Here is a 21,229-nt window from a genome sequence, read left to right on the forward strand (position 1 = left end):
ATTAGGAATTCATATATTTTATGTGATTTTTGGTGCACCGAGGACGTAGTTATGGCTTTTGGGAGTCGCGGCGTTGATTGTTATATAGATAATGCGCGCTAATGCTTGCGGATGTGATCTTACCAGCACTAATGCACCGGATCCCATCAGAACTCCGAAGTTAAGCGTGCTTGGGCGAGAGTAGTACTAGGATGGGTGACCTCCTGGGAAGTCCTCGTGTTGCATCCCTCTTTTTTTGCGAATTATTTTTTTCGGAGGCCGAAACGATGGAATTTCACCAAAAATCGCTCCGAGTCTTGTTCAAATGCCCGTTTACGCTTACAATTCACCGGTGAAAGTCGAAATTCCGGACCGAGGGCGAAATTTACGATTTTACCCTTCCCCCGTTCACCTTGTCGGAATTTCGCCGATCACTCTTCCGAAACCGTCCCAACGCGAAGATCGCGAAAAGTTATTAGGAATTCATATATTTTATGTGATTTTTGGTGCACCGAGGACGTAGTTATGGCTTTTGGGAGTCGCGGCGTTGATTCTTATATAGATAATGCGCGCTAATGCTTGCGGATGCGATCATACCAGCACTAATGCACCGGATCCCATCAGAACTCCGAAGTTAAGCGTGCTTGGGCGAGAGTAGTACTAGGATGGGTGACCTCCTGGGAAGTCCTCGTGTTGCATCCCTCTTTTTTTGCGAATTATTTTTTTCGGAGGCCGAAACGATAGAATTTCACCAAAAATCGCTCCGAGTCTTGTTCAAATGCCCGTTTACGCTTACAATTCACCGGTGAAAGTCGAAATTCCGGACCGAGGGCAAAATTTACGATTTTACCCTTCCCCCGTTCACCTTGTCGGAATTTCGCCGATCACTCTTACGAAACCGTCCCAACGTGAAGATTGCGAAAAGTTATTAGGAATTCATATATTTTATGTGATTTTTGGTGCACCGAAGACGTAGTTATGGCTTTTGGGAGTCGCGGCGTTGATTCTTATATAGATAATGCGCGCTTATGCTTGCGGATGCGATCATACCAGCACTAATGCACCGGATCCCATCAGAACTCCGAAGTTAAGCGTGCTTGGGCGAGAGTAGTACTAGGATGGGTGACCTCCTGGGAAGTCCTCTTGTTGCATCCCTCTTTTTTTGCGAATTATTTTTTTCGGAGGCCGAAACGATGGAATTTCACCAAAAATCGCTCCGAGCCTTGTTCAAATGCGCGTTTACGCATACAATTCACCGGTGAAAGTCGAAATTCCGGACCGAGGGCGAAATTTACGATTTTACCCTTCCCCCGTTCACCTTGTCGGAATTTCGCCGATCACTCTTCCGAAACCGTCCCAACGCGAAGATCGCGAAAAGTTATTAGGAATTCATATATTTTATGTGATTTTTGGTGCACCGAGGACGTAGTTATGGCTTTTGGGAGTCGCGGCGTTGATTCTTATATAGATAATGCGCGCTAATGCTTGCGGATGTGATCTTACCAGCACTAATGCACCGGATCCCATCAGAACTCCGAAGTTAAGCGTGCTTGGGCGAGAGTAGTACTAGGATGGGTGACCTCCTGGGAAGTCCTCGTGTTGCATCCCTCTTTTTTTGCGAATTATTTTTTTCGGAGGCCGAAACGATGGAATTTCACCAAAAATCGCTCCGAGTCTTGTTCAAATGCCCGTTTACGCTTACAATTCACCGGTGAAAGTCGAAATTCCGGACCGAGGGTGAAATTTACGATTTTACCCTTCCCCCGTTCACCTTGTCGGAATTTCGCCGTTCACTCTTCCGAAACCGTCCCAACGCGAAGATCGCGAAAAGTTATTAGGAATTCATATATTTTATGTGAATTTTGGTGCACCGAAGACGTAGTTATGGCTTTTGGGAGTCGCGGCGTTGATTCTTATATAGATAATGCGCGCTAATGCTTGCGGATGCGATCATACCAGCACTAATGCACCGGATCCCATCAGAACTCCGAAGTTAAGCGTGCTTGGGCGAGAGTAGTACTAGGATGGGTGACCTCCTGGGAAGTCCTCGTGTTGCATCCCTCTTTTTTTGCGAATTATTTTTTTCGGAGGCCGAAACGATGGAATTTCACCAAAAATCGCTCCGAGTCTTGTTCAAATGCCCGTTTACGCTTACAATTCACCGGTGAAAGTCGAAATTCCGGACCGAGGGCGAAATTTACGATTTTACCCTTCCCCCGTTCACCTTGTCGGAATTTCGCCGATCACTCTTCCGAAACCGTCCCAACGCGAAGATTGCGAAAAGTTATTAGGAATTCATATATTTTATGTGATTTTTGGTGCACCGAAGACGTAGTTATGGCTTTTGGGAGTCGCGGCGTTGATTCTTATATAGATAATGCGCGCTAATGCTTGCGGATGCGATCATACCAGCACTAATGCACCGGATCCCATCAGAACTCCGAAGTTAAGCGTGCTTGGGCGAGAGTAGTACTAGGATGGGTGACCTCCTGGGAAGTCCTCGTGTTGCATCCCTCTTTTTTTGCGAATTATTTTTTTCGGAGGCCGAAACGATGGAATTTCACCAAAAATCGCTCCGAGCCTTGTTCAAATGCGCGTTTACGCATACAATTCACCGGTGAAACTCGAAATTCCGGACCGAGGGCGAAGTTTACGATTTTACCCTTCCCCCGTTCACCTTGTTGGAATTTCGCCGATCACTCTTCCGAAACCGTCCCAACGCGAAGATCGCGAAAAGTTATTAGGAATTCATATATTTTATGTGATTTTTGGTGCACCGAGGACGTAGTTATGGCTTTTGGGAGTCGCGGCGTTGATTCTTATATAGATAATGCGCGCTAATGCTTGCGGATGTGATCTTACCAGCACTAATGCACCGGATCCCATCAGAACTCCGAAGTTAAGAGTGCTTGGGCGAGAGTAGTACTAGGATGGGTGACCTCTTGGGAAGTCCTCGTGTTGCATCCCTCTTTTTTTGCGAATTATTTTTTTCGGAGGCCGAAACGATGGAATTTCACCAAAAATCGCTCCGAGTCTTGTTCAAATGCCCGTTTACGCTTACAATTCACCGGTGAAAGTCGAAATTCCGGACCGAGGGCAAAATTTACGATTTTACCCTTCCCCCGTTCACCTTGTCGGAATTTCGCCGATCACTCTTCCGAAACCGTCCCAACGCGAAGATTGCGAAAAGTTATTAGGAATTCATATATTTTATGTGATTTTTGGTGCACCGAAGACGTAGTTATGGCTTTTGGGAGTCGCGGCGTTGATTCTTATATAGATAATGCGCGCTAATGCTTGCGGATGCGATCATACCAGCACTAATGCACCGGATCCCATCAGAACTCCGAAGTTAAGCGTGCTTGGGCAAGAGTAGTACTAGGATGGGTGACCTCCTGGGAAGTCCTCGTGTTGCATCCCTCTTTTTTTGCGAATTATTTTTTTCGGAGGCCGAAACGATGGAATTTCACCAAAAATCGCTCCGAGCCTTGTTCAAATGCGCGTTTACGCATACAATTCACCGGTGAAAGTTGAAATTCCGGACCGAGGGCGAAATTTACGATTTTACCCTTCCCCCGTTCACCTTGTCGGAATTTCGCCGATCACTCTTCCGAAACCGTCCCAACGCGAAGATCGCGAAAAGTTATTAGGAATTCATATATTTTATGTGATTTTTGGTGCATCGAGGACGTAGTTATGGCTTTTGGGAGTCGCGGCGTTGATTCTTATATAGATAATGCGCGCTAATGCTTGCGGATGCGATCATACCAGCACTAATGCACCGGATCCCATCAGAACTCCGAAGTTAAGCGTGCTTGGGCGAGAGTAGTACTAGGATGGGTGACCTCCTGGGAAGTCCTCGTGTTGCATCCCTCTTTTTTTGCGAATTATTTTTTTCGGAGGCCGAAACGATGGAATTTCACCAAAAATCGCTCCGAGTCTTGTTCAAATGCCCGTTTACGCTTACAATTCACCGGTGAAAGTCGAAATTCCGGACCGAGGGTGAAATTTACGATTTTACCCTTCCCCCGTTCACCTTGTCGGAATTTCGCCGATCACTCTTCCGAAACCGTCCCAACGCGAAGATCGCGAAAAGTTATTAGGAATTCATATATTTTATGTGATTTTTGGTGCACCGAGGACGTAGTTATGGCTTTTGGGAGTCGCGGCGTTGATTCTTATATAGATAATGCGCGCTAATGCTTGCGGATGCGATCTTACCAGCACTAATGCACCGGATCCCATCAGAACTCCGAAGTTAAGCGTGCTTGGGCGAGAGTAGTACTAGGATGGGTGACCTCCTGGGAAGTCCTCGTGTTGCATCCCTCTTTTTTTGCGAATTATTTTTTTCGGAGGCCGAAACGATGGAATTTCACCAAAAATCGCTCCGAGCCTTGTCCAAATGCTCGTTTACGCTTACAATTCACCGGTGAAAGTCGAAATTCCGGACCGAGGGCGAAATTTACGATTTTACCCTTCCCCCGTTCACCTTGTCGGAATTTCGCCGATCACTCTTCCGAAACCGTCCCAACGCGAAGATCGCGAAAAGTTATTAGGAATTCATATATTTTATGTGATTTTTGGTGCACCGAAGACGTAGTTATGGCTTTTGGGAGTCGCGGCGTTGATTCTTATATAGATAATGCGCGCTAATGCTTGCGGATGCGATCATACCAGCACTAATGCACCGGATCCCATCAGAACTCCGAAGTTAAGCGTGCTTGGGCGAGAGTAGTACTAGGATGGGTGACCTCCTGGGAAGTCCTCGTGTTGCATCCCTCTTTTTTTGCGAATTATTTTTTTCGGAGGCCGAAACGATGGAATTTCACCAAAAATCGCTCCGAGCCTTGTTCAAATGCTCGTTTACGCTTACAATTCACCGGTGAAAGTCGAAATTCCGGACCGAGGGCGAAATTTACGAGTTTACCCTTCCCCCGTTCACCTTGTCGGAATTTCGCCGATCACTCTTCCGAAACCGTCCCAACGCGAAGATCGCGAAAAGTTATTAGGAATTCATATATTTTATGTGATTTTTGGTGCACCGAAGACGTAGTTATGGCTTTTGGGAGTCGCGGCGTTGATTCTTATATAGATAATGCGCGCTAATGCTTGCGGATGCGATCATACCAGCACTAATGCACCGGATCCCATCAGAACTCCGAAGTTAAGCGTGCTTGGGCGAGAGTAGTACTAGGATGGGTGACCTCTTGGGAAGTCCTCGTGTTGCATCCCTCTTTTTTTGCGAATTATTTTTTTCGGAGGCCGAAACGATGGAATTTCACCAAAAATCGCTCCGAGCCTTGTTCAAATGCGCGTTTACGCATACAATTCACCGGTAAAAGTCGAAATTCCGGACCGAGGGCGAAATTTACGATTTTACCCTTCCCCCGTTCACCTTGTCGGAATTTCGCCGATCACTCTTCCGAAACCGTCCCAACGCGAAGATCGCGAAAAGTTATTAGGAATTCATATATTTTATGTGATTTTTGGTGCACCGAGGACGTAGTTATTGCTTTTGGGAGTCGCGGCGTTGATTCTTATATAGATAATGCGCGCTAATGCTTGCGGATGTGATCTTACCAGCACTAATGCACCGGATCCCATCAGAACTCCGAAGTTAAGCGTGCTTGGGCGAGAGTAGTACTAGGATGGGTGACCTCCTGGGAAGTCCTCGTGTTGCATCCTTCTTTTTTTGCGAATTATTTTTTTCGGAGGCCGAAACGATGGAATTTCACCAAAAATCGCTCCGAGTCTTGTTCAAATGCCCGTTTACGCTTACAATTCACCGGTGAAAGTCGAAATTTCCGGATCGAGGGTGAAATTTACGATTTTACCCTTCCCCCGTTCACCTTGTCGGAATTTCGCCGATCACTCTTCCGAAACCGTCCCAACGCGAAGATCGCGAAAAGTTATTAGGAATTCATATATTTTATGTGATTTTTGGTGCACCGAAGACGTAGTTATGGCTTTTGGGAGTCGCGGCGTTGATTCTTATATAGATAATGCGCGCTAATGCTTGCGGATGCGATCATACCAGCACTAATGCACCGGATCCCATCAGAACTCCGAAGTTAAGCGTGCTTGGGCGAGAGTAGTACTAGGATGGGTGACCTCCTGGGAAGTCCTCGTGTTGCATCCCTCTTTTTTTGCGAATTATTTTTTTCGGAGGCCGAAACGATAGAATTTCACCAAAAATCGCTCCGAGCCTTGTTCAAATGCTCGTTTACGCTTACAATTCACCGGTGAAAGTCGAAATTCCGGACCGAGGGCGAAATTTACGATTTTACCCTTCCCCCGTTCACCTTGTCGGAATTTCGCCGATCACTCTTCCGAAACCGTCCCAACGCGAAGATCGCGAAAAGTTATTAGGAATTCATATATTTTATGTGATTTTTGGTGCACCGAAGACGTAGTTATGGCTTTTGGGAGTTGCGGCGTTGATTCTTATATAGATAATGCGCGCTAATGCTTGCAGATGCGATCATACCAGCACTAATGCACCGGATCTCATCAGAACTCCGAAGTTAAGCGTGCTTGGGCGAGAGTAGTACTAGGATGGGTGACCTCCTGGGAAGTCCTCGTGTTGCATCCCTCTTTTTTGCGAATTATTTTTTTCGGAGGCCGAAACGATGGAATTTCACCAAAAATCGCTCCGAGCCTTGTTCAAATGCGCGTTTACGCATACAATTCACCGGTGAAAGTCGAAATTCCGGACCGAGGGCGAAATTTACGATTTTACCCTTCCCCCGTTCACCTTGTCGGAATTTCGCCGATCACTCTTCCGAAACCGTCCCAACGCGAAGATCGCGAAAAGTTATTAGGAATTCATATATTTTATGTGATTTTTGGTGCACCGAGGACGTAGTTATGGCTTTTGGGAGTCGCGGCGTTGATTCTTATATAGATAATGCGCGCTAATGCTTGCGGATGCGATCATACCAGCACTAATGCACCGGATCCCATCAGAACTCCGAAGTTAAGCGTGCTTGGGCGAGAGTAGTACTAGGATGGGTGACCTCCTGGGAAGTCCTCGTGTTGCATCCCTCTTTTTTTGCGAATTATTTTTTTCGGAGGCCGAAACGATGGAATTTCACCAAAAATCGCTCCGAGTCTTGTTCAAATGCCCGTTTACGCTTACAATTCACCGGTGAAAGTCGAAATTCCGGACCGAGGGTGAAATTTACGATTTTACCCTTCCCCCGTTCACCTTGTCGGAATTTCGCCGATCACTCTTCCGAAACCGTCCCAACGCGAAGATCGCGAAAAGTTATTAGGAATTCATATATTTTATGTGATTTTTGGTGCACCGAGGACGTAGTTATGGCTTTTGGGAGTCGCGGCGTTGATTCTTATATAGATAATGCGCGCTAATGCTTGCGGATGCGATCTTACCAGCACTAATGCACCGGATCCCATCAGAACTCCGAAGTTAAGCGTGCTTGGGCGAGAGTAGTACTAGGATGGGTGACCTCCTGGGAAGTCCTCGTGTTGCATCCCTCTTTTTTTGCGAATTATTTTTTTCGGAGGCCGAAACGATGGAATTTCACCAAAAATCGCTCCGAGCCTTGTCCAAATGCTCGTTTACGCTTACAATTCACCGGTGAAAGTCGAAATTCCGGACCGAGGGCGAAATTTACGATTTTACCCTTCCCCCGTTCACCTTGTCGGAATTTCGCCGATCACTCTTCCGAAACCGTCCCAACGCGAAGATCGCGAAAAGTTATTAGGAATTCATATATTTTATGTGATTTTTGGTGCACCGAAGACGTAGTTATGGCTTTTGGGAGTCGCGGCGTTGATTCTTATATAGATAATGCGCGCTAATGCTTGCGGATGCGATCATACCAGCACTAATGCACCGGATCCCATCAGAACTCCGAAGTTAAGCGTGCTTAGGCGAGAGTAGTACTAGGATGGGTGACCTCCTGGGAAGTCCTCGTGTTGCATCCCTCTTTTTTTGCGAATTATTTTTTTCGGAGGTCGAAACGATAGAATTTCACCAAAAATCGCTCCGAGCCTTGTTCAAATGCTCGTTTACGCTTACAATTCACCGGTGAAAGTCGAAATTCCGGACCGAGGGCGAAATTTACGAGTTTACCCTTCCCCCGTTCACCTTGTCGGAATTTCGCCGATCACTCTTCCGAAACCGTCCCAACGCGAAGATCGCGAAAAGTTATTAGGAATTCATATATTTTATGTGATTTTTGGTGCACCGAAGACGTAGTTATGGCTTTTGGGAGTCGCGGCGTTAATTCTTATATAGATAATGCGCGCTAATGCTTGCGGATGCGATCATACCAGCACTAATGCATCGGATCCCATCAGAACTCCGAAGTTAAGCGTGCTTGGGCGAGAGTAGTACTAGGATGGGTGACCTCTTGGGAAGTCCTCGTGTTGCATCCCTCTTTTTTTGCGAATTATTTTTTTCGGAGGCCGAAACGATGGAATTTCACCAAAAATCGCTCCGAGCGTTGTTCAAATGCGCGTTTACGCATACAATTCACCTGTAAAAGTCGAAATTCCGGACCGAGGGCGAAATTTACGATTTTACCCTTCCCCCGTTCACCTTGTCGGAATTTCGCCGATCACTCTTCCGAAACCGTCCCAACGCGAAGATCGCGAAAAGTTATTAGGAATTCATATATTTTATGTGATTTTTGGTGCACCGAGGACGTAGTTATGGCTTTTGGGAGTCGCGGCGTTGATTCTTATATAGATAATGCGCGCTAATGCTTGCGGATGTGATCTTACCAGCACTAATGCACCGGATCCCATCAGAACTCCGAAGTTAAGCGTGCTTGGGCGAGAGTAGTACTAGGATGGGTGACCTCCTGGGAAGTCCTCGTGTTGCATCCCTCTTTTTTTGCGAATTATTTTTTTCGGAGGCCGAAACGATGGAATTTCACCAAAAATCGCTCCGAGTCTTGTTCAAATGCCCGTTTACGCTTACAATTCACCGGTGAAAGTCGAAATTTCCGGACCGAGGGTGAAATTTACGATTTTACCCTTCCCCCGTTCACCTTGTCGGAATTTCGCCGATCACTCTTCCGAAACCGTCCCAACGCGAAGATCGCGAAAAGTTATTAGGAATTCATATATTTTATGTTATTTTTGGTGCACCGAAGACGTAGTTATGGCTTTTGGGAGTCGCGGCGTTGATTCTTATATAGATAATGCGCGCTAATGCTTGCGGATGCGATCATACCAGCACTAATGCACCGGATCCCATCAGAACTCCGAAGTTAAGCGTGCTTGGGCGAGAGTAGTACTAGGATGGGTGACCTCCTGGGAAGTCCTCGTGTTGCATCCCTCTTTTTTTGCGAATTATTTTTTTCGGAGGCCGAAACGATGGAATTTCACCAAAAATCGCTCCGAGCCTTGTTCAAATGCGCGTTTACGCATACAATTCACCGGTAAAAGTCGAAATTCCGGACCGAGGGCGAAATTTACGATTTTACCCTTCCCCCGTTCACCTTGTCGGAATTTCGCCGATCACTCTTCCGAAACCGTCCCAACGCGAAGATCGCGAAAAGTTATTAGGAATTCATATATTTTATGTGATTTTTGGTGCACCGAGGACGTAGTTATGGCTTTTGGGAGTCGCGGCGTTGATTCTTATATAGATAATGCGCGCTAATGCTTGCGGATGTGATCTTACCAGCACTAATGCACCGGATCCCATCAGAACTCCGAAGTTAAGCGTGCTTGGGCGAGAGTAGTACTAGGATGGGTGACCTCCTGGGAAGTCCTCGTGTTGCATCCCTCTTTTTTTGCGAATTATTTTTTTCGGAGGCCGAAACGATTGAATTTCACCAAAAATCGCTCCGAGTCTTGTTCAAATGCCCGTTTACGCTTACAATTCACCGGTGAAAGTCGAAATTTCCGGACCGAGGGTGAAATTTACGATTTTACCCTTCCCCCGTTCACCTTGTCGGAATTTCGCCGATCACTCTTCCGAAACCGTCCCAACGCGAAGATCGCGAAAAGTTATTAGGAATTCATATATTTTATGTGATTTTTGGTGCACCGAAGACGTAGTTATGGCTTTTGGGAGTCGCGGCGTTGATTCTTATATAGATAATGCGCGCTAATGCTTGCGGATGCGATCATACCAGCACTAATGCACCGGATCCCATCAGAACTCCGAAGTTAAGCGTGCTTGGGCGAGAGTAGTACTAGGATGGGTGACCTCTTGGGAAGTCCTCGTGTTGCATCCCTCTTTTTTTGCGAATTATTTTTTTCGGAGGCCGAAACGATGGAATTTCACCAAAAATCGCTCCGAGCCTTGTTCAAATGCGCGTTTACGCATACAATTCACCGGTGAAAGTCGAAATTCCGGACCGAGGGCGAAATTTACGATTTTACCCTTCCCCCGTTCACCTTGTCGGAATTTCGCCGATCACTCTTCCGAAACCGTCCCAACGCGAAGATCGTGAAAAGTTATTAGGAATTCATATATTTTATGTGATTTTTGGTGCACCGAGGACGTAGTTATGGCTTTTGGGAGTCGCGGCGTTGATTCTTATATAGATAATGCGCGCTAATGCTTGCGGATGTGATCTTACCAGCACTAATGCACCGGATCCCATCAGAACTCCGAAGTTAAGCGTGCTTGGGCGAGAGTAGTACTAGGATGGGTGACCTCCTGGGAAGTCCTCGTGTTGCATCCCTCTTTTTTTGCGAATTATTTTTTTCGGAGGCCGAAACGATGGAATTTCACCAAAAATCGCTCCGAGCCTTGTTCAAATGCGCGTTTACGCTTACAATTCACCGGTGAAAGTCGAAATTCCGGACCGAGGGCGAAATTTACGATTTTACCCTTCCCCCGTTCACCTTGTCGGAATTTCGCCGATCACTCTTCCGAAACCGTCCCAACGCGAAGATCGCGAAAAGTTATTAGGAATTCATATATTTTATGTGATTTTTGGTGCACCGAAGACGTAGTTATGGCTTTTGGGAGTCGCGGCGTTGATTCTTATATAGATAATGCGCGCTAATGCTTGCGGATGCGATCATACCAGCACTAATGCACCGGATCCCATCAGAACTCCGAAGTTAAGCGTGCTTGGGCGAGAGTAGTACTAGGATGGGTGACCTCCTGGGAAGTCCTCGTGTTGCATCCCTCTTTTTTTGCGAATTATTTTTTTCGGAGGCCGAAACGATGGAATTTCACCAAAAATCGCTCCGAGTCTTGTTCAAATGCCCGTTTACGCTTACAATTCACCGGTGAAAGTCGAAATTTCCGGACCGAGGGTGAAATTTACGATTTTACCCTTCCCCCGTTCACCTTGTCGGAATTTCGCCGATCACTCTTCCGAAACCGTCCCAACGCGAAGATCGCGAAAAGTTATTAGGAATTCATATATTTTATGTTATTTTTGGTGCACCGAAGACGTAGTTATGGCTTTTGGGAGTCGCGGCGTTGATTCTTATATAGATAATGCGCGCTAATGCTTGCGGATGCGATCATACCAGCACTAATGCACCGGATCCCATCAGAACTCCGAAGTTAAGCGTGCTTGGGCGAGAGTAGTACTAGGATGGGTGACCTCCTGGGAAGTCCTCGTGTTGCATCCCTCTTTTTTTGCGAATTATTTTTTTCGGAGGCCGAAACGATGGAATTTCACCAAAAATCGCTCCGAGCCTTGTTCAAATGCTCGTTTACGCTTACAATTCACCGGTGAAAGTCGAAATTCCGGACCGAGGGCGAAATTTACGATTTTACCCTTCCCCCGTTCACCTTGTCGGAATTTCGCCGATCACTCTTCCGAAACCGTCCCAACGCGAAGATCGCGAAAAGTTATTAGGAATTCATATATTTTATGTGATTTTTGGTGCACCGAAGACGTAGTTATGGCTTTTGGGAGTCGCGGCGTTGATTCTTATATAGATAATGCGCGCTAATGCTTGCGGATGCGATCATGCCAGCACTAATGCACCGGATCCCATCAGAACTCCGAAGTTAAGCGTGCTTGGGCGAGAGAAGTACTAGGATGGGTGACCTCCTGGGAAGTCCTCGTGTTGCATCCCTATTTTTTTGCGAATTATTTTTTTCGGAGGCCGAAACGATGGAATTTCACCAAAAATCGCTCCGAGCCTTGTTCAAATGCTCGTTTACGCTTACAATTCACCGGTGAAAGTCGAAATTCCGGACCGAGGGCGAAATTTACGATTTTACCCTTCCCCCGTTCACCTTGTCGGAATTTCGCCGATCACTCTTCCGAAACCGTCCCAACGCGAAGATCGCGAAAAGTTATTAGGAATTCATATATTTTATGTGATTTTTGGTGCACCGAAGACGTAGTTATGGCTTTTGGGAGTCGCGGCGTTGATTCTTATATAGATAATGCGCGCTAATGCTTGCGGATGCGATCATACCAGCACTAATGCACCGGATCCCATCAGAACTCCGAAGTTAAGCGTGCTTGGGCGAGAGTAGTACTAGGATGGGTGACCTCCTGGGAAGTCCTCGTGTTGCATCCCTCTTTTTTTGCGAATTATTTTTTTCGGAGGCCGAAACGATGGAATTTCACCAAAAATCGCTCCGAGCCTTGTTCAAATGCGCGTTTACGCATACAATTCACCGGTGAAAGTCGAAATTCCGGACCGAGGGCGAAATTTACGATTTTACCCTTCCCCCGTTCACCTTGTCGGAATTTCGCCGATCACTCTTCCGAAACCGTCCCAACGCGAAGATCGTGAAAAGTTATTAGGAATTCATATATTTTATGTGATTTTTGGTGCACCGAGGACGTAGTTATGGCTTTTGGGAGTCGCGGCGTTGATTCTTATATAGATAATGCGCGCTAATGCTTGCGGATGTGATCTTACCAGCACTAATGCACCGGATCCCATCAGAACTCCGAAGTTAAGCGTGCTTGGGCGAGAGTAGTACTAGGATGGGTGACCTCCTGGGAAGTCCTCGTGTTGCATCCCTCTTTTTTTGCGAATTATTTTTTTCGGAGGCCGAAACGATGGAATTTCACCAAAAATCGCTCCGAGTCTTGTTCAAATGCCCGTTTACGCTTACAATTCACCGGTGAAAGTCGAAATTCCGGACCGAGGGTGAAATTTACGATTTTACCCTTCCCCCGTTCACCTTGTCGGAATTTCGCCGATCACTCTTCCGAAACCGTCCCAACGCGAAGATCGCGAAAAGTTATTAGGAATTCATATATTTTATGTGATTTTTGGTGCACCGAAGACGTAGTTATGGCTTTTGGGAGTCGCGGCGTTGATTCTTATATAGATAATGCGCGCTAATGCTTGCGGATGCGATCATACCAGCACTAATGCACCGGATCCCATCAGAACTCCGAAGTTAAGCGTGCTTGGGCGAGAGTAGTACTAGGATGGGTGACCTCCTGGGAAGTCCTCGTGTTGCATCCCTCTTTTTTTGCGAATTATTTTTTTCGGAGGCCGAAACGATGGAATTTCACCAAAAATCGCTCCGAGCCTTGTTCAAATGCTCGTTTACGCTTACAATTCACCGGTGAAAGTCGAAATTCCGGACCGAGGGCGAAATTTACGATTTTACCCTTCCCCCGTTCACCTTGTCGGAATTTCGCCGATCACTCTTCCGAAACCGTCCCAACGCGAAGATCGCGAAAAGTTATTAGGAATTCATATATTTTATGTGATTTTTGGTGCACCGAAGACGTAGTTATGGCTTTTGTGAGTCGCGGCGTTGATTCTTATATAGATAATGCGCGCTAATGCTTGCGGATGCGATCATACCAGCACTAATGCACCGGATCCCATCAGAACTCCGAAGTTAAGCGTGCTTGGGCGAGAGTAGTACTAGGATGGGTGACCTCCTGGGAAGTCCTCGTGTTGCATCCCTCTCTTTTTGCGAATTATTTTTTTCGGAGGCCGAAACGATGGAATTTCACCAAAAATCGCTCCGAGCCTTGTTCAAATGCGCGTTTACGCATACAATTCACCGGTGAAAGTCGAAATTCCGGACCGAGGGCGAAATTTACGATTTTACCCTTCCCCCGTTCACCTTGTCGGAATTTCGCCGATCACTCTTCCGAAACCGTCCCAACGCGAAGATCGTGAAAAGTTATTAGGAATTCATATATTTTATGTGATTTTTGGTGCACCGAGGACGTAGTTATGGCTTTTGGGAGTCGCGGCGTTGATTCTTATATAGATAATGCGCGCTAATGCTTGCGGATGTGATCTTACCAGCACTAATGCACCGGATCCCATCAGAACTCCGAAGTTAAGCGTGCTTGGGCGAGAGTAGTACTAGGATGGGTGACCTCCTGGGAAGTCCTCGTGTTGCATCCCTCTTTTTTTGCGAATTATTTTTTTCGGAGGCCGAAACGATGGAATTTCACCAAAAATCGCTCCGAGTCTTGTTCAAATGCCTGTTTACGCTTACAATTCACCGGTGAAAGTCGAAATTCCGGACCGAGGGTGAAATTTACGATTTTACCCTTCCCCCGTTCACCTTGTCGGAATTTCGCCGATCACTCTTCCGAAACCGTCCCAACGCGAAGATCGCGAAAAGTTATTAGGAATTCATATATTTTATGTGATTTTTGGTGCACCGAAGACGTAGTTATGGCTTTTGGGAGTCGCGGCGTTGATTCTTATATAGATAATGCGCGCTAATGCTTGCGGATGCGATCATACCAGCACTAATGCACCGGATCCCATCAGAACTCCGAAGTTAAGCGTGCTTGGGCGAGAGTAGTACTTGGATGGGTGACCTCCTGGGAAGTCCTCGTGTTGCATCCCTCTTTTTTTGCGAATTATTTTTTTCGGAGGCCGAAACGATGGAATTTCACCAAAAATCGCTCCGAGCCTTGTTCAAATGCCCGTTTACGCTTACAATTCACCGGTGAAAGTCGAAATTCCGGACCGAGGGCGAAATTTACGATTTTACCCTTCCCCCGTTCACCTTGTCGGAATTTCGCCGATCACTCTTCTGAAACCGTCCCAACGCGAAGATCGCGAAAAGTTATTAGGAATTCATATATTTTATGTGATTTTTGGTGCACCGAAGACGTAGTTATGGCTTTTGGGAGTCGCGGCGTTGATTCTTATATAGATAATGCGCGCTAATGCTTGCGGATGCGATCATACCAGCACTAATGCACCGGATCCCATCAGAACTCCGAAGTTAAGCGTGCTTGGGCGAGAGTAGTACTAGGATGGGTGACCTCCTGGGAAGTCCTCGTGTTGCATCCCTCTTTTTTTGCGAATTATTTTTTTCGGAGGCCGAAACGATGGAATTTCACCAAAAATCGCTCCGAGCCTTGTTCAAATGCTCGTTTACGCTTACAATTCACCGGTGAAAGTCGAAATTCCGGACCGAGGGCGAAATTTACGATTTTACCCTTCCCCCGTTCACCTTGTCGGAATTTCGCCGATCACTCTTCCGAAACCGTCCCAACGCGAAGATCGCGAAAAGTTATTAGGAATTCATATATTTTATGTGATTTTTGGTGCACCGAAGACGTAGTTATGGCTTTTGGGAGTCGCGGCGTTGATTCTTATATAGATAATGCGCGCTAATGCTTGCGGATGCGATCATACCAGCACTAATGCACCGGATCCCATCAGAACTCCGAAGTTAAGCGTGCTTGGGCGAGAGTAGTACTAGGATGGGTGACCTCCTGGGAAGTCCTCGTGTTGCATCCCTCTTTTTTTGCGAATTATTTTTTTCGGAGGCCGAAACGATGGAATTTCACCAAAAATCGCTCCGAGCCTTGTTCAAATGCCCGTTTACGCATACAATTCACCGGTGAAAGTCGAAATTCCGGACCGAGGGCGAAATTTACGATTTTACCCTTCCCCCGTTCACCTTGTCGGAATTTCGCCGATCACTCTTCCGAAACCGTCCCAACGCGAAGATCGCGAAAAGTTATTAGGAATTCATATATTTTATGTGATTTTTGGTGCACCGAGGACGTAGTTATGGCTTTTGGGAGTCGCGGCGTTGATTCTTATATAGATAATGCGCGCTAATGCTTGCGGATGCGATCATACCAGCACTAATGCACCGGATCCCATCAGAACTCCGAAGTTAAGCGTGCTTGGGCGAGAGTAGTACTAGGATGGGTGACCTCCTGGGAAGTCCTCGTGTTGCATCCCTCTTTTTTTGCGAATTATTTTATTCGGAGGCCGAAATGATGGAATTTCACCAAAAATCGCTCCGAGCCTTGTTCAAATGCTCGTTTACGCTTACAATTCACCGGTGAAAGTCGAAATTCCGGACCGAGGGCGAAACTTACGATTCTACCCTTCCCCCGTTCACCTTGTCGGAATTTCGCCGATCACTCTTCCGAAACCGTCCCAACGCGAAGATCGCGAAAAGTTATTAGGAATTCATATATTTTATGTGATTTTTGGTGCACCGAAGACGTAGTTATGGCTTTTGGGAGTCGCGGCGTTGATTCTTATATAGATAATGCGCGCTAATGCTTGCGGATGCGATCATACCAGCACTAATGCACCGGATCCCATCAGAACTCCGAAGTTAAGCGTGCTTGGGCGAGAGTAGTACTAGGATGGGTGACCTCTTGGGAAGTCCTCGTGTTGCATCCCTCTTTTTTTGCGAATTATTTTTTTCGGAGGCCGAAACGATGGAATTTCACCAAAAATCGCTCCGAGCCTTGTTCAAATGCGCGTTTACGCATACAATTCACCGGTGAAAGTCGAAATTCCGGACCGAGGGCGAAATTTACGATTTTACCCTTCCCCCGTTCACCTTGTCGGAATTTCGCCGATCACTCTTCCGAAACCGTCCCAACGCGAAGATCGTGAAAAGTTATTAGGAATTCATATATTTTATGTGATTTTTGGTGCACCGAGGACGTAGTTATGGCTTTTGGGAGTCGCGGCGTTGATTCTTATATAGATAATGCGCGCTAATGCTTGCGGATGTGATCTTACCAGCACTAATGCACCGGATCCCATCAGAACTCCGAAGTTAAGCGTGCTTGGGCGAGAGTAGTACTAGGATGGGTGACCTCCTGGGAAGTCCTCGTGTTGCATCCCTCTTTTTTTGCGAATTATTTTTTTCGGAGGCCGAAACGATGGAATTTCACCAAAAATCGCTCCGAGTCTTGTTCAAATGCCCGTTTACGCTTACAATTCACCGGTGAAAGTCGAAATTCCGGACCGAGGGTGAAATTTACGATTTTACCCTTCCCCCGTTCACCTTGTCGGAATTTCGCCGATCACTCTTCCGAAACCGTCCCAACGCGAAGATCGCGAAAAGTTATTAGGAATTCATATATTTTATGTGATTTTTGGTGCACCGAAGACGTAGTTATGGCTTTTGGGAGTCGCGGCGTTGATTCTTATATAGATAATGCGCGCTAATGCTTGCGGATGCGATCATACCAGCACTAATGCACCGGATCCCATCAGAACTCCGAAGTTAAGCGTGCTTGGGCGAGAGTAGTACTAGGATGGGTGACCTCCTGGGAAGTCCTCGTGTTGCATCCCTCTTTTTTTGCGAATTATTTTTTTCGGAGGCCGAAACGATGGAATTTCACCAAAAATCGCTCCGAGCCTTGTTCAAATGCTCGTTTACGCTTACAATTCACCGGTGAAAGTCGAAATTCCGGACCGAGGGCGAAATTTACGATTTTACCCTTCCCCCGTTCACCTTGTCGGAATTTCGCCGATCACTCTTCCGAAACCGTCCCAACGCGAAGATCGCGAAAAGTTATTAGGAATTCATATATTTTATGTGATTTTTGGTGCACCGAAGACGTAGTTATGGCTTTTGTGAGTCGCGGCGTTGATTCTTATATAGATAATGCGCGCTAATGCTTGCGGATGCGATCATACCAGCACTAATGCACCGGATCCCATCAGAACTCCGAAGTTAAGCGTGCTTGGGCGAGAGTAGTACTAGGATGGGTGACCTCCTGGGAAGTCCTCGTGTTGCATCCCTCTCTTTTTGCGAATTATTTTTTTCGGAGGCCGAAACGATGGAATTTCACCAAAAATCGCTCCGAGCCTTGTTCAAATGCGCGTTTACGCATACAATTCACCGGTGAAAGTCGAAATTCCGGACCGAGGGCGAAATTTACGATTTTACCCTTCCCCCGTTCACCTTGTCGGAATTTCGCCGATCACTCTTCCGAAACCGTCCCAACGCGAAGATCGTGAAAAGTTATTAGGAATTCATATATTTTATGTGATTTTTGGTGCACCGAGGACGTAGTTATGGCTTTTGGGAGTCGCGGCGTTGATTCTTATATAGATAATGCGCGCTAATGCTTGCGGATGTGATCTTACCAGCACTAATGCACCGGATCCCATCAGAACTCCGAAGTTAAGCGTGCTTGGGCGAGAGTAGTACTAGGATGGGTGACCTCCTGGGAAGTCCTCGTGTTGCATCCCTCTTTTTTTGCGAATTATTTTTTTCGGAGGCCGAAACGATGGAATTTCACCAAAAATCGCTCCGAGTCTTGTTCAAATGCCTGTTTACGCTTACAATTCACCGGTGAAAGTCGAAATTCCGGACCGAGGGTGAAATTTACGATTTTACCCTTCCCCCGTTCACCTTGTCGGAATTTCGCCGATCACTCTTCCGAAACCGTCCCAACGCGAAGATCGCGAAAAGTTATTAGGAATTCATATATTTTATGTGATTTTTGGTGCACCGAAGACGTAGTTATGGCTTTTGGGAGTCGCGGCGTTGATTCTTATATAGATAATGCGCGCTAATGCTTGCGGATGCGATCATACCAGCACTAATGCACCGGATCCCATCAGAACTCCGAAGTTAAGCGTGCTTGGGCGAGAGTAGTACTAGGATGGGTGACCTCCTGGGAAGTCCTCGTGTTGCATCCCTCTTTTTTTGCGAATTATTTTTTTCGGAGGCCGAAACGATGGAATTTCACCAAAAATCGCTCCGAGCCTTGTTCAAATGCCCGTTTACGATTACAATTCACCGGTGAAAGTCGAAATTCCGGACCGAGGGCGAAATTTACGATTTTACCCTTCCCCCGTTCACCTTGTCGGAATTTCGCCGATCACTCTTCTGAAACCGTCCCAACGCGAAGATCGCGAAAAGTTATTAGGAATTCATATATTTTATGTGATTTTTGGTGCACCGAAGACGTAGTTATGGCTTTTGGGAGTCGCGGCGTTGATTCTTATATAGATAATGCGCGCTAATGCTTGCGGATGCGATCATACCAGCACTAATGCACCGGATCCCATCAGAACTCCGAAGTTAAGCGTGCTTGGGCGAGAGTAGTACTAGGATGGGTGACCTCCTGGGAAGTCCTCGTGTTGCATCCCTCTTTTTTTGCGAATTATTTTTTTCGGAGGCCGAAACGATGGAATTTCACCAAAAATCGCTCCGAGCCTTGTTCAAATGCTCGTTTACGCTTACAATTCACCGGTGAAAGTCGAAATTCCGGACCGAGGGCGAAATTTACGATTTTACCCTTCCCCCGTTCACCTTGTCGGAATTTCGCCGATCACTCTTCCGAAACCGTCCCAACGCGAAGATCGCGAAAAGTTATTAGGAATTCATATATTTTATGTGATTTTTGGTGCACCGAAGACGTAGTTATGGCTTTTGGGAGTCGCGGCGTTGATTCTTATATAGATAATGCGCGCTAATGCTTGCGGATGCGATCATACCAGCACTAATGCACCGGATCCCATCAGAACTCCGAAGTTAAGCGTGCTTGGGCGAGAGTAGTACTAGGATGGGTGACCTCCTGGGAAGTCCTCGTGTTGCATCCCTCTTTTTTTGCGAATTATTTTTTTCGGAGGCCGAAACGATGGAATTTCACCAAAAATCGCTCCGAGCCTTGTTCAAATGCCCGTTTACGCATACAATTCACCGGTGAAAGTCGAAATTCCGGACCGAGGGCGAAATTTACGATTTTACCCTTCCCCCGTTCACCTTGTCGGAATTTCGCCGATCACTCTTCCGAAACCGTCCCAACGCGAAGATCGCGAAAAGTTATTAGGAATTCATATATTTTATGTGATTTTTGGTGCACCGAGGACGTAGTTATGGCTTTTGGGAGTCGCGGCGTTGATTCTTATATAGATAATGCGCGCTAATGCTTGCGGATGTGATCTTACCAGCACTAATGCACCGGATCCCATCAGAACTCCGAAGTTAAGCGTGCTTGGGCGAGAGTAGTACTAGGATGGGTGACCTCCTGGGAAGTCCTCGTGTTGCATCCCTCTTTTTTTGCGAATTATTTTTTTCGGAGGCCGAAACGATGGAATTTCACCAAAAATCGCTCCGAGTCTTGTTCAAATGCCCGTTTACGCTTACAATTCACCGGTGAAAGTCGAAATTCCGGACCGAGGGTGAAATTTACGATTTTACCCTTCCCCCGTTCACCTTGTCGGAATTTCGCCGATCACTCTTCCGAAACCGTCCCAACGCGAAGATCGCGAAAAGTTATTAGGAATTCATATATTTTATGTGATTTTTGGTGCACCGAAGACGTAGTTATGGCTTTTGGGAGTCGCGGCGTTGATTCTTATATAGATAATGCGCGCTAATGCTTGCGGATGCGATCATACCAGCACTAATGCACCGGATCCCATCAGAACTCCGAAGTTAAGCGTGCTTGGGCGAGAGTAGTACTAGGATGGGTGACCTCCTGGGAAGTCCTCGTGTTGCATCCCTCTTTTTTTGCGAATTATTTTTTTCGGAGGCCGAAACGATGGAATTTCACCAAAAATCGCTCCGAGCCTTGTTCAAATGCTCGTTTACGCTTACAATTCACCGGTGAAAGTCGAAATTCCGGACCGAGGGCGAAATTTACGATTTTACCCTTCCCCCGTTCACCTTTTCGGAATTTCGCCGATCACTCTTCCGAAACCGTCCCAACGCGAAGATCGCGAAAAGTTATTAGGAATTCATATATTTTATGTGATTTTTGGTGCACCGAAGACGTAGTTATGGCTTTTGTGAGTCGCGGCGTTGATTCTTATATAGATAATGCGCGCTAATGCTTGCGGATGCGATCATACCAGCACTAATGCACCGGATCCCATCAGAACTCCGAAGTTAAGCGTGCTTGGGCGAGAGTAGTACTAGGATGGGTGACCTCCTGGGAAGTCCTCGTGTTGCATCCCTCTCTTTTTGCGAATTATTTTTTTCGGAGGCCGAAACGATGGAATTTCACCAAAAATCGCTCCGAGCCTTGTTCAAATGCGCGTTTACGCATACAATTCACCGGTGAAAGTCGAAATTCCGGACCGAGGGCGAAATTTACGATTTTACCCTTCCCCCGTT

The 21,229-nt window shown here is 46.6% G+C and overlaps 47 non-coding genes across 47 annotated transcripts; all 47 read left to right on the forward strand.

The window, feature by feature from the left end:
• Positions 1 to 109: 109 nt before the first annotated feature.
• On the forward strand, positions 110 to 228 carry LOC149396926 (5S ribosomal RNA). The gene has a single exon (XR_016298330.1). It is a non-coding gene; the product is annotated as a 5S ribosomal RNA (ribosomal RNA).
• A 334-nt stretch (positions 229 to 562) lies between these two features.
• On the forward strand, positions 563 to 681 carry LOC149396927 (5S ribosomal RNA). The gene has a single exon (XR_016297320.1). It is a non-coding gene; the product is annotated as a 5S ribosomal RNA (ribosomal RNA).
• A 334-nt stretch (positions 682 to 1,015) lies between these two features.
• Positions 1,016 to 1,134, forward strand: LOC149396928 (5S ribosomal RNA). The gene has a single exon (XR_016298485.1). It is a non-coding gene; the product is annotated as a 5S ribosomal RNA (ribosomal RNA).
• A 334-nt stretch (positions 1,135 to 1,468) lies between these two features.
• Positions 1,469 to 1,587, forward strand: LOC149396929 (5S ribosomal RNA). Its single transcript, XR_016298331.1, has one exon. It is a non-coding gene; the product is annotated as a 5S ribosomal RNA (ribosomal RNA).
• Positions 1,588 to 1,921: 334 nt separating this feature from the next.
• Positions 1,922 to 2,040, forward strand: LOC149396930 (5S ribosomal RNA). Its single transcript, XR_016297321.1, has one exon. It is a non-coding gene; the product is annotated as a 5S ribosomal RNA (ribosomal RNA).
• A 334-nt stretch (positions 2,041 to 2,374) lies between these two features.
• Positions 2,375 to 2,493, forward strand: LOC149396931 (5S ribosomal RNA). The gene has a single exon (XR_016297323.1). It is a non-coding gene; the product is annotated as a 5S ribosomal RNA (ribosomal RNA).
• A 334-nt stretch (positions 2,494 to 2,827) lies between these two features.
• On the forward strand, positions 2,828 to 2,946 carry LOC149396932 (5S ribosomal RNA). The gene has a single exon (XR_016298356.1). It is a non-coding gene; the product is annotated as a 5S ribosomal RNA (ribosomal RNA).
• A 334-nt stretch (positions 2,947 to 3,280) lies between these two features.
• Positions 3,281 to 3,399, forward strand: LOC149396933 (5S ribosomal RNA). The gene has a single exon (XR_016298267.1). It is a non-coding gene; the product is annotated as a 5S ribosomal RNA (ribosomal RNA).
• Positions 3,400 to 3,733: 334 nt separating this feature from the next.
• On the forward strand, positions 3,734 to 3,852 carry LOC149396934 (5S ribosomal RNA). The gene has a single exon (XR_016297324.1). It is a non-coding gene; the product is annotated as a 5S ribosomal RNA (ribosomal RNA).
• Positions 3,853 to 4,186: 334 nt separating this feature from the next.
• On the forward strand, positions 4,187 to 4,305 carry LOC149396935 (5S ribosomal RNA). Its single transcript, XR_016297975.1, has one exon. It is a non-coding gene; the product is annotated as a 5S ribosomal RNA (ribosomal RNA).
• Positions 4,306 to 4,639: 334 nt separating this feature from the next.
• Positions 4,640 to 4,758, forward strand: LOC149396936 (5S ribosomal RNA). The gene has a single exon (XR_016297325.1). It is a non-coding gene; the product is annotated as a 5S ribosomal RNA (ribosomal RNA).
• Positions 4,759 to 5,092: 334 nt separating this feature from the next.
• Positions 5,093 to 5,211, forward strand: LOC149396937 (5S ribosomal RNA). Its single transcript, XR_016297609.1, has one exon. It is a non-coding gene; the product is annotated as a 5S ribosomal RNA (ribosomal RNA).
• Positions 5,212 to 5,545: 334 nt separating this feature from the next.
• LOC149396938 (5S ribosomal RNA) lies at positions 5,546 to 5,664 on the forward strand. The gene has a single exon (XR_016298382.1). It is a non-coding gene; the product is annotated as a 5S ribosomal RNA (ribosomal RNA).
• Positions 5,665 to 5,999: 335 nt separating this feature from the next.
• Positions 6,000 to 6,118, forward strand: LOC149396939 (5S ribosomal RNA). The gene has a single exon (XR_016297326.1). It is a non-coding gene; the product is annotated as a 5S ribosomal RNA (ribosomal RNA).
• A 334-nt stretch (positions 6,119 to 6,452) lies between these two features.
• LOC149396940 (5S ribosomal RNA) lies at positions 6,453 to 6,571 on the forward strand. Its single transcript, XR_016298433.1, has one exon. It is a non-coding gene; the product is annotated as a 5S ribosomal RNA (ribosomal RNA).
• Positions 6,572 to 6,904: 333 nt separating this feature from the next.
• On the forward strand, positions 6,905 to 7,023 carry LOC149396941 (5S ribosomal RNA). Its single transcript, XR_016297327.1, has one exon. It is a non-coding gene; the product is annotated as a 5S ribosomal RNA (ribosomal RNA).
• A 334-nt stretch (positions 7,024 to 7,357) lies between these two features.
• Positions 7,358 to 7,476, forward strand: LOC149396942 (5S ribosomal RNA). Its single transcript, XR_016297976.1, has one exon. It is a non-coding gene; the product is annotated as a 5S ribosomal RNA (ribosomal RNA).
• A 334-nt stretch (positions 7,477 to 7,810) lies between these two features.
• On the forward strand, positions 7,811 to 7,929 carry LOC149396943 (5S ribosomal RNA). The gene has a single exon (XR_016298282.1). It is a non-coding gene; the product is annotated as a 5S ribosomal RNA (ribosomal RNA).
• Positions 7,930 to 8,263: 334 nt separating this feature from the next.
• Positions 8,264 to 8,382, forward strand: LOC149396944 (5S ribosomal RNA). The gene has a single exon (XR_016298249.1). It is a non-coding gene; the product is annotated as a 5S ribosomal RNA (ribosomal RNA).
• Positions 8,383 to 8,716: 334 nt separating this feature from the next.
• On the forward strand, positions 8,717 to 8,835 carry LOC149396945 (5S ribosomal RNA). The gene has a single exon (XR_016298332.1). It is a non-coding gene; the product is annotated as a 5S ribosomal RNA (ribosomal RNA).
• A 335-nt stretch (positions 8,836 to 9,170) lies between these two features.
• LOC149396946 (5S ribosomal RNA) lies at positions 9,171 to 9,289 on the forward strand. Its single transcript, XR_016297328.1, has one exon. It is a non-coding gene; the product is annotated as a 5S ribosomal RNA (ribosomal RNA).
• A 334-nt stretch (positions 9,290 to 9,623) lies between these two features.
• LOC149396947 (5S ribosomal RNA) lies at positions 9,624 to 9,742 on the forward strand. The gene has a single exon (XR_016298334.1). It is a non-coding gene; the product is annotated as a 5S ribosomal RNA (ribosomal RNA).
• A 335-nt stretch (positions 9,743 to 10,077) lies between these two features.
• LOC149396948 (5S ribosomal RNA) lies at positions 10,078 to 10,196 on the forward strand. The gene has a single exon (XR_016297611.1). It is a non-coding gene; the product is annotated as a 5S ribosomal RNA (ribosomal RNA).
• Positions 10,197 to 10,530: 334 nt separating this feature from the next.
• LOC149396949 (5S ribosomal RNA) lies at positions 10,531 to 10,649 on the forward strand. Its single transcript, XR_016298335.1, has one exon. It is a non-coding gene; the product is annotated as a 5S ribosomal RNA (ribosomal RNA).
• Positions 10,650 to 10,983: 334 nt separating this feature from the next.
• LOC149396950 (5S ribosomal RNA) lies at positions 10,984 to 11,102 on the forward strand. The gene has a single exon (XR_016297330.1). It is a non-coding gene; the product is annotated as a 5S ribosomal RNA (ribosomal RNA).
• A 335-nt stretch (positions 11,103 to 11,437) lies between these two features.
• Positions 11,438 to 11,556, forward strand: LOC149396951 (5S ribosomal RNA). The gene has a single exon (XR_016297331.1). It is a non-coding gene; the product is annotated as a 5S ribosomal RNA (ribosomal RNA).
• Positions 11,557 to 11,890: 334 nt separating this feature from the next.
• Positions 11,891 to 12,009, forward strand: LOC149396952 (5S ribosomal RNA). Its single transcript, XR_016297947.1, has one exon. It is a non-coding gene; the product is annotated as a 5S ribosomal RNA (ribosomal RNA).
• Positions 12,010 to 12,343: 334 nt separating this feature from the next.
• Positions 12,344 to 12,462, forward strand: LOC149396953 (5S ribosomal RNA). The gene has a single exon (XR_016297332.1). It is a non-coding gene; the product is annotated as a 5S ribosomal RNA (ribosomal RNA).
• Positions 12,463 to 12,796: 334 nt separating this feature from the next.
• Positions 12,797 to 12,915, forward strand: LOC149396954 (5S ribosomal RNA). Its single transcript, XR_016298336.1, has one exon. It is a non-coding gene; the product is annotated as a 5S ribosomal RNA (ribosomal RNA).
• Positions 12,916 to 13,249: 334 nt separating this feature from the next.
• On the forward strand, positions 13,250 to 13,368 carry LOC149396955 (5S ribosomal RNA). Its single transcript, XR_016297334.1, has one exon. It is a non-coding gene; the product is annotated as a 5S ribosomal RNA (ribosomal RNA).
• Positions 13,369 to 13,702: 334 nt separating this feature from the next.
• On the forward strand, positions 13,703 to 13,821 carry LOC149396956 (5S ribosomal RNA). Its single transcript, XR_016297335.1, has one exon. It is a non-coding gene; the product is annotated as a 5S ribosomal RNA (ribosomal RNA).
• Positions 13,822 to 14,155: 334 nt separating this feature from the next.
• On the forward strand, positions 14,156 to 14,274 carry LOC149396957 (5S ribosomal RNA). Its single transcript, XR_016298337.1, has one exon. It is a non-coding gene; the product is annotated as a 5S ribosomal RNA (ribosomal RNA).
• A 334-nt stretch (positions 14,275 to 14,608) lies between these two features.
• Positions 14,609 to 14,727, forward strand: LOC149396958 (5S ribosomal RNA). The gene has a single exon (XR_016297458.1). It is a non-coding gene; the product is annotated as a 5S ribosomal RNA (ribosomal RNA).
• Positions 14,728 to 15,061: 334 nt separating this feature from the next.
• On the forward strand, positions 15,062 to 15,180 carry LOC149396959 (5S ribosomal RNA). Its single transcript, XR_016297336.1, has one exon. It is a non-coding gene; the product is annotated as a 5S ribosomal RNA (ribosomal RNA).
• Positions 15,181 to 15,514: 334 nt separating this feature from the next.
• LOC149396960 (5S ribosomal RNA) lies at positions 15,515 to 15,633 on the forward strand. The gene has a single exon (XR_016297337.1). It is a non-coding gene; the product is annotated as a 5S ribosomal RNA (ribosomal RNA).
• A 334-nt stretch (positions 15,634 to 15,967) lies between these two features.
• LOC149396961 (5S ribosomal RNA) lies at positions 15,968 to 16,086 on the forward strand. Its single transcript, XR_016297338.1, has one exon. It is a non-coding gene; the product is annotated as a 5S ribosomal RNA (ribosomal RNA).
• A 334-nt stretch (positions 16,087 to 16,420) lies between these two features.
• LOC149396962 (5S ribosomal RNA) lies at positions 16,421 to 16,539 on the forward strand. Its single transcript, XR_016297613.1, has one exon. It is a non-coding gene; the product is annotated as a 5S ribosomal RNA (ribosomal RNA).
• Positions 16,540 to 16,873: 334 nt separating this feature from the next.
• On the forward strand, positions 16,874 to 16,992 carry LOC149396963 (5S ribosomal RNA). Its single transcript, XR_016298338.1, has one exon. It is a non-coding gene; the product is annotated as a 5S ribosomal RNA (ribosomal RNA).
• Positions 16,993 to 17,326: 334 nt separating this feature from the next.
• Positions 17,327 to 17,445, forward strand: LOC149396964 (5S ribosomal RNA). The gene has a single exon (XR_016297340.1). It is a non-coding gene; the product is annotated as a 5S ribosomal RNA (ribosomal RNA).
• A 334-nt stretch (positions 17,446 to 17,779) lies between these two features.
• Positions 17,780 to 17,898, forward strand: LOC149396965 (5S ribosomal RNA). Its single transcript, XR_016297341.1, has one exon. It is a non-coding gene; the product is annotated as a 5S ribosomal RNA (ribosomal RNA).
• A 334-nt stretch (positions 17,899 to 18,232) lies between these two features.
• On the forward strand, positions 18,233 to 18,351 carry LOC149396966 (5S ribosomal RNA). Its single transcript, XR_016298339.1, has one exon. It is a non-coding gene; the product is annotated as a 5S ribosomal RNA (ribosomal RNA).
• A 334-nt stretch (positions 18,352 to 18,685) lies between these two features.
• Positions 18,686 to 18,804, forward strand: LOC149396967 (5S ribosomal RNA). Its single transcript, XR_016297343.1, has one exon. It is a non-coding gene; the product is annotated as a 5S ribosomal RNA (ribosomal RNA).
• A 334-nt stretch (positions 18,805 to 19,138) lies between these two features.
• LOC149396968 (5S ribosomal RNA) lies at positions 19,139 to 19,257 on the forward strand. Its single transcript, XR_016297344.1, has one exon. It is a non-coding gene; the product is annotated as a 5S ribosomal RNA (ribosomal RNA).
• Positions 19,258 to 19,591: 334 nt separating this feature from the next.
• LOC149396969 (5S ribosomal RNA) lies at positions 19,592 to 19,710 on the forward strand. Its single transcript, XR_016297346.1, has one exon. It is a non-coding gene; the product is annotated as a 5S ribosomal RNA (ribosomal RNA).
• Positions 19,711 to 20,044: 334 nt separating this feature from the next.
• LOC149396970 (5S ribosomal RNA) lies at positions 20,045 to 20,163 on the forward strand. The gene has a single exon (XR_016298340.1). It is a non-coding gene; the product is annotated as a 5S ribosomal RNA (ribosomal RNA).
• Positions 20,164 to 20,497: 334 nt separating this feature from the next.
• Positions 20,498 to 20,616, forward strand: LOC149396971 (5S ribosomal RNA). The gene has a single exon (XR_016297347.1). It is a non-coding gene; the product is annotated as a 5S ribosomal RNA (ribosomal RNA).
• A 334-nt stretch (positions 20,617 to 20,950) lies between these two features.
• LOC149396972 (5S ribosomal RNA) lies at positions 20,951 to 21,069 on the forward strand. Its single transcript, XR_016297348.1, has one exon. It is a non-coding gene; the product is annotated as a 5S ribosomal RNA (ribosomal RNA).
• Positions 21,070 to 21,229: the final 160 nt, after the last annotated feature.

This window comes from Urtica dioica, chromosome 5 (assembly GCF_054948205.1).
Source record: "Urtica dioica subsp. dioica isolate 48M chromosome 5, U.dioica_male_clone48M_v1_H2, whole genome shotgun sequence".
NCBI lineage: Eukaryota > Viridiplantae > Streptophyta > Magnoliopsida > Rosales > Urticaceae > Urtica > Urtica dioica.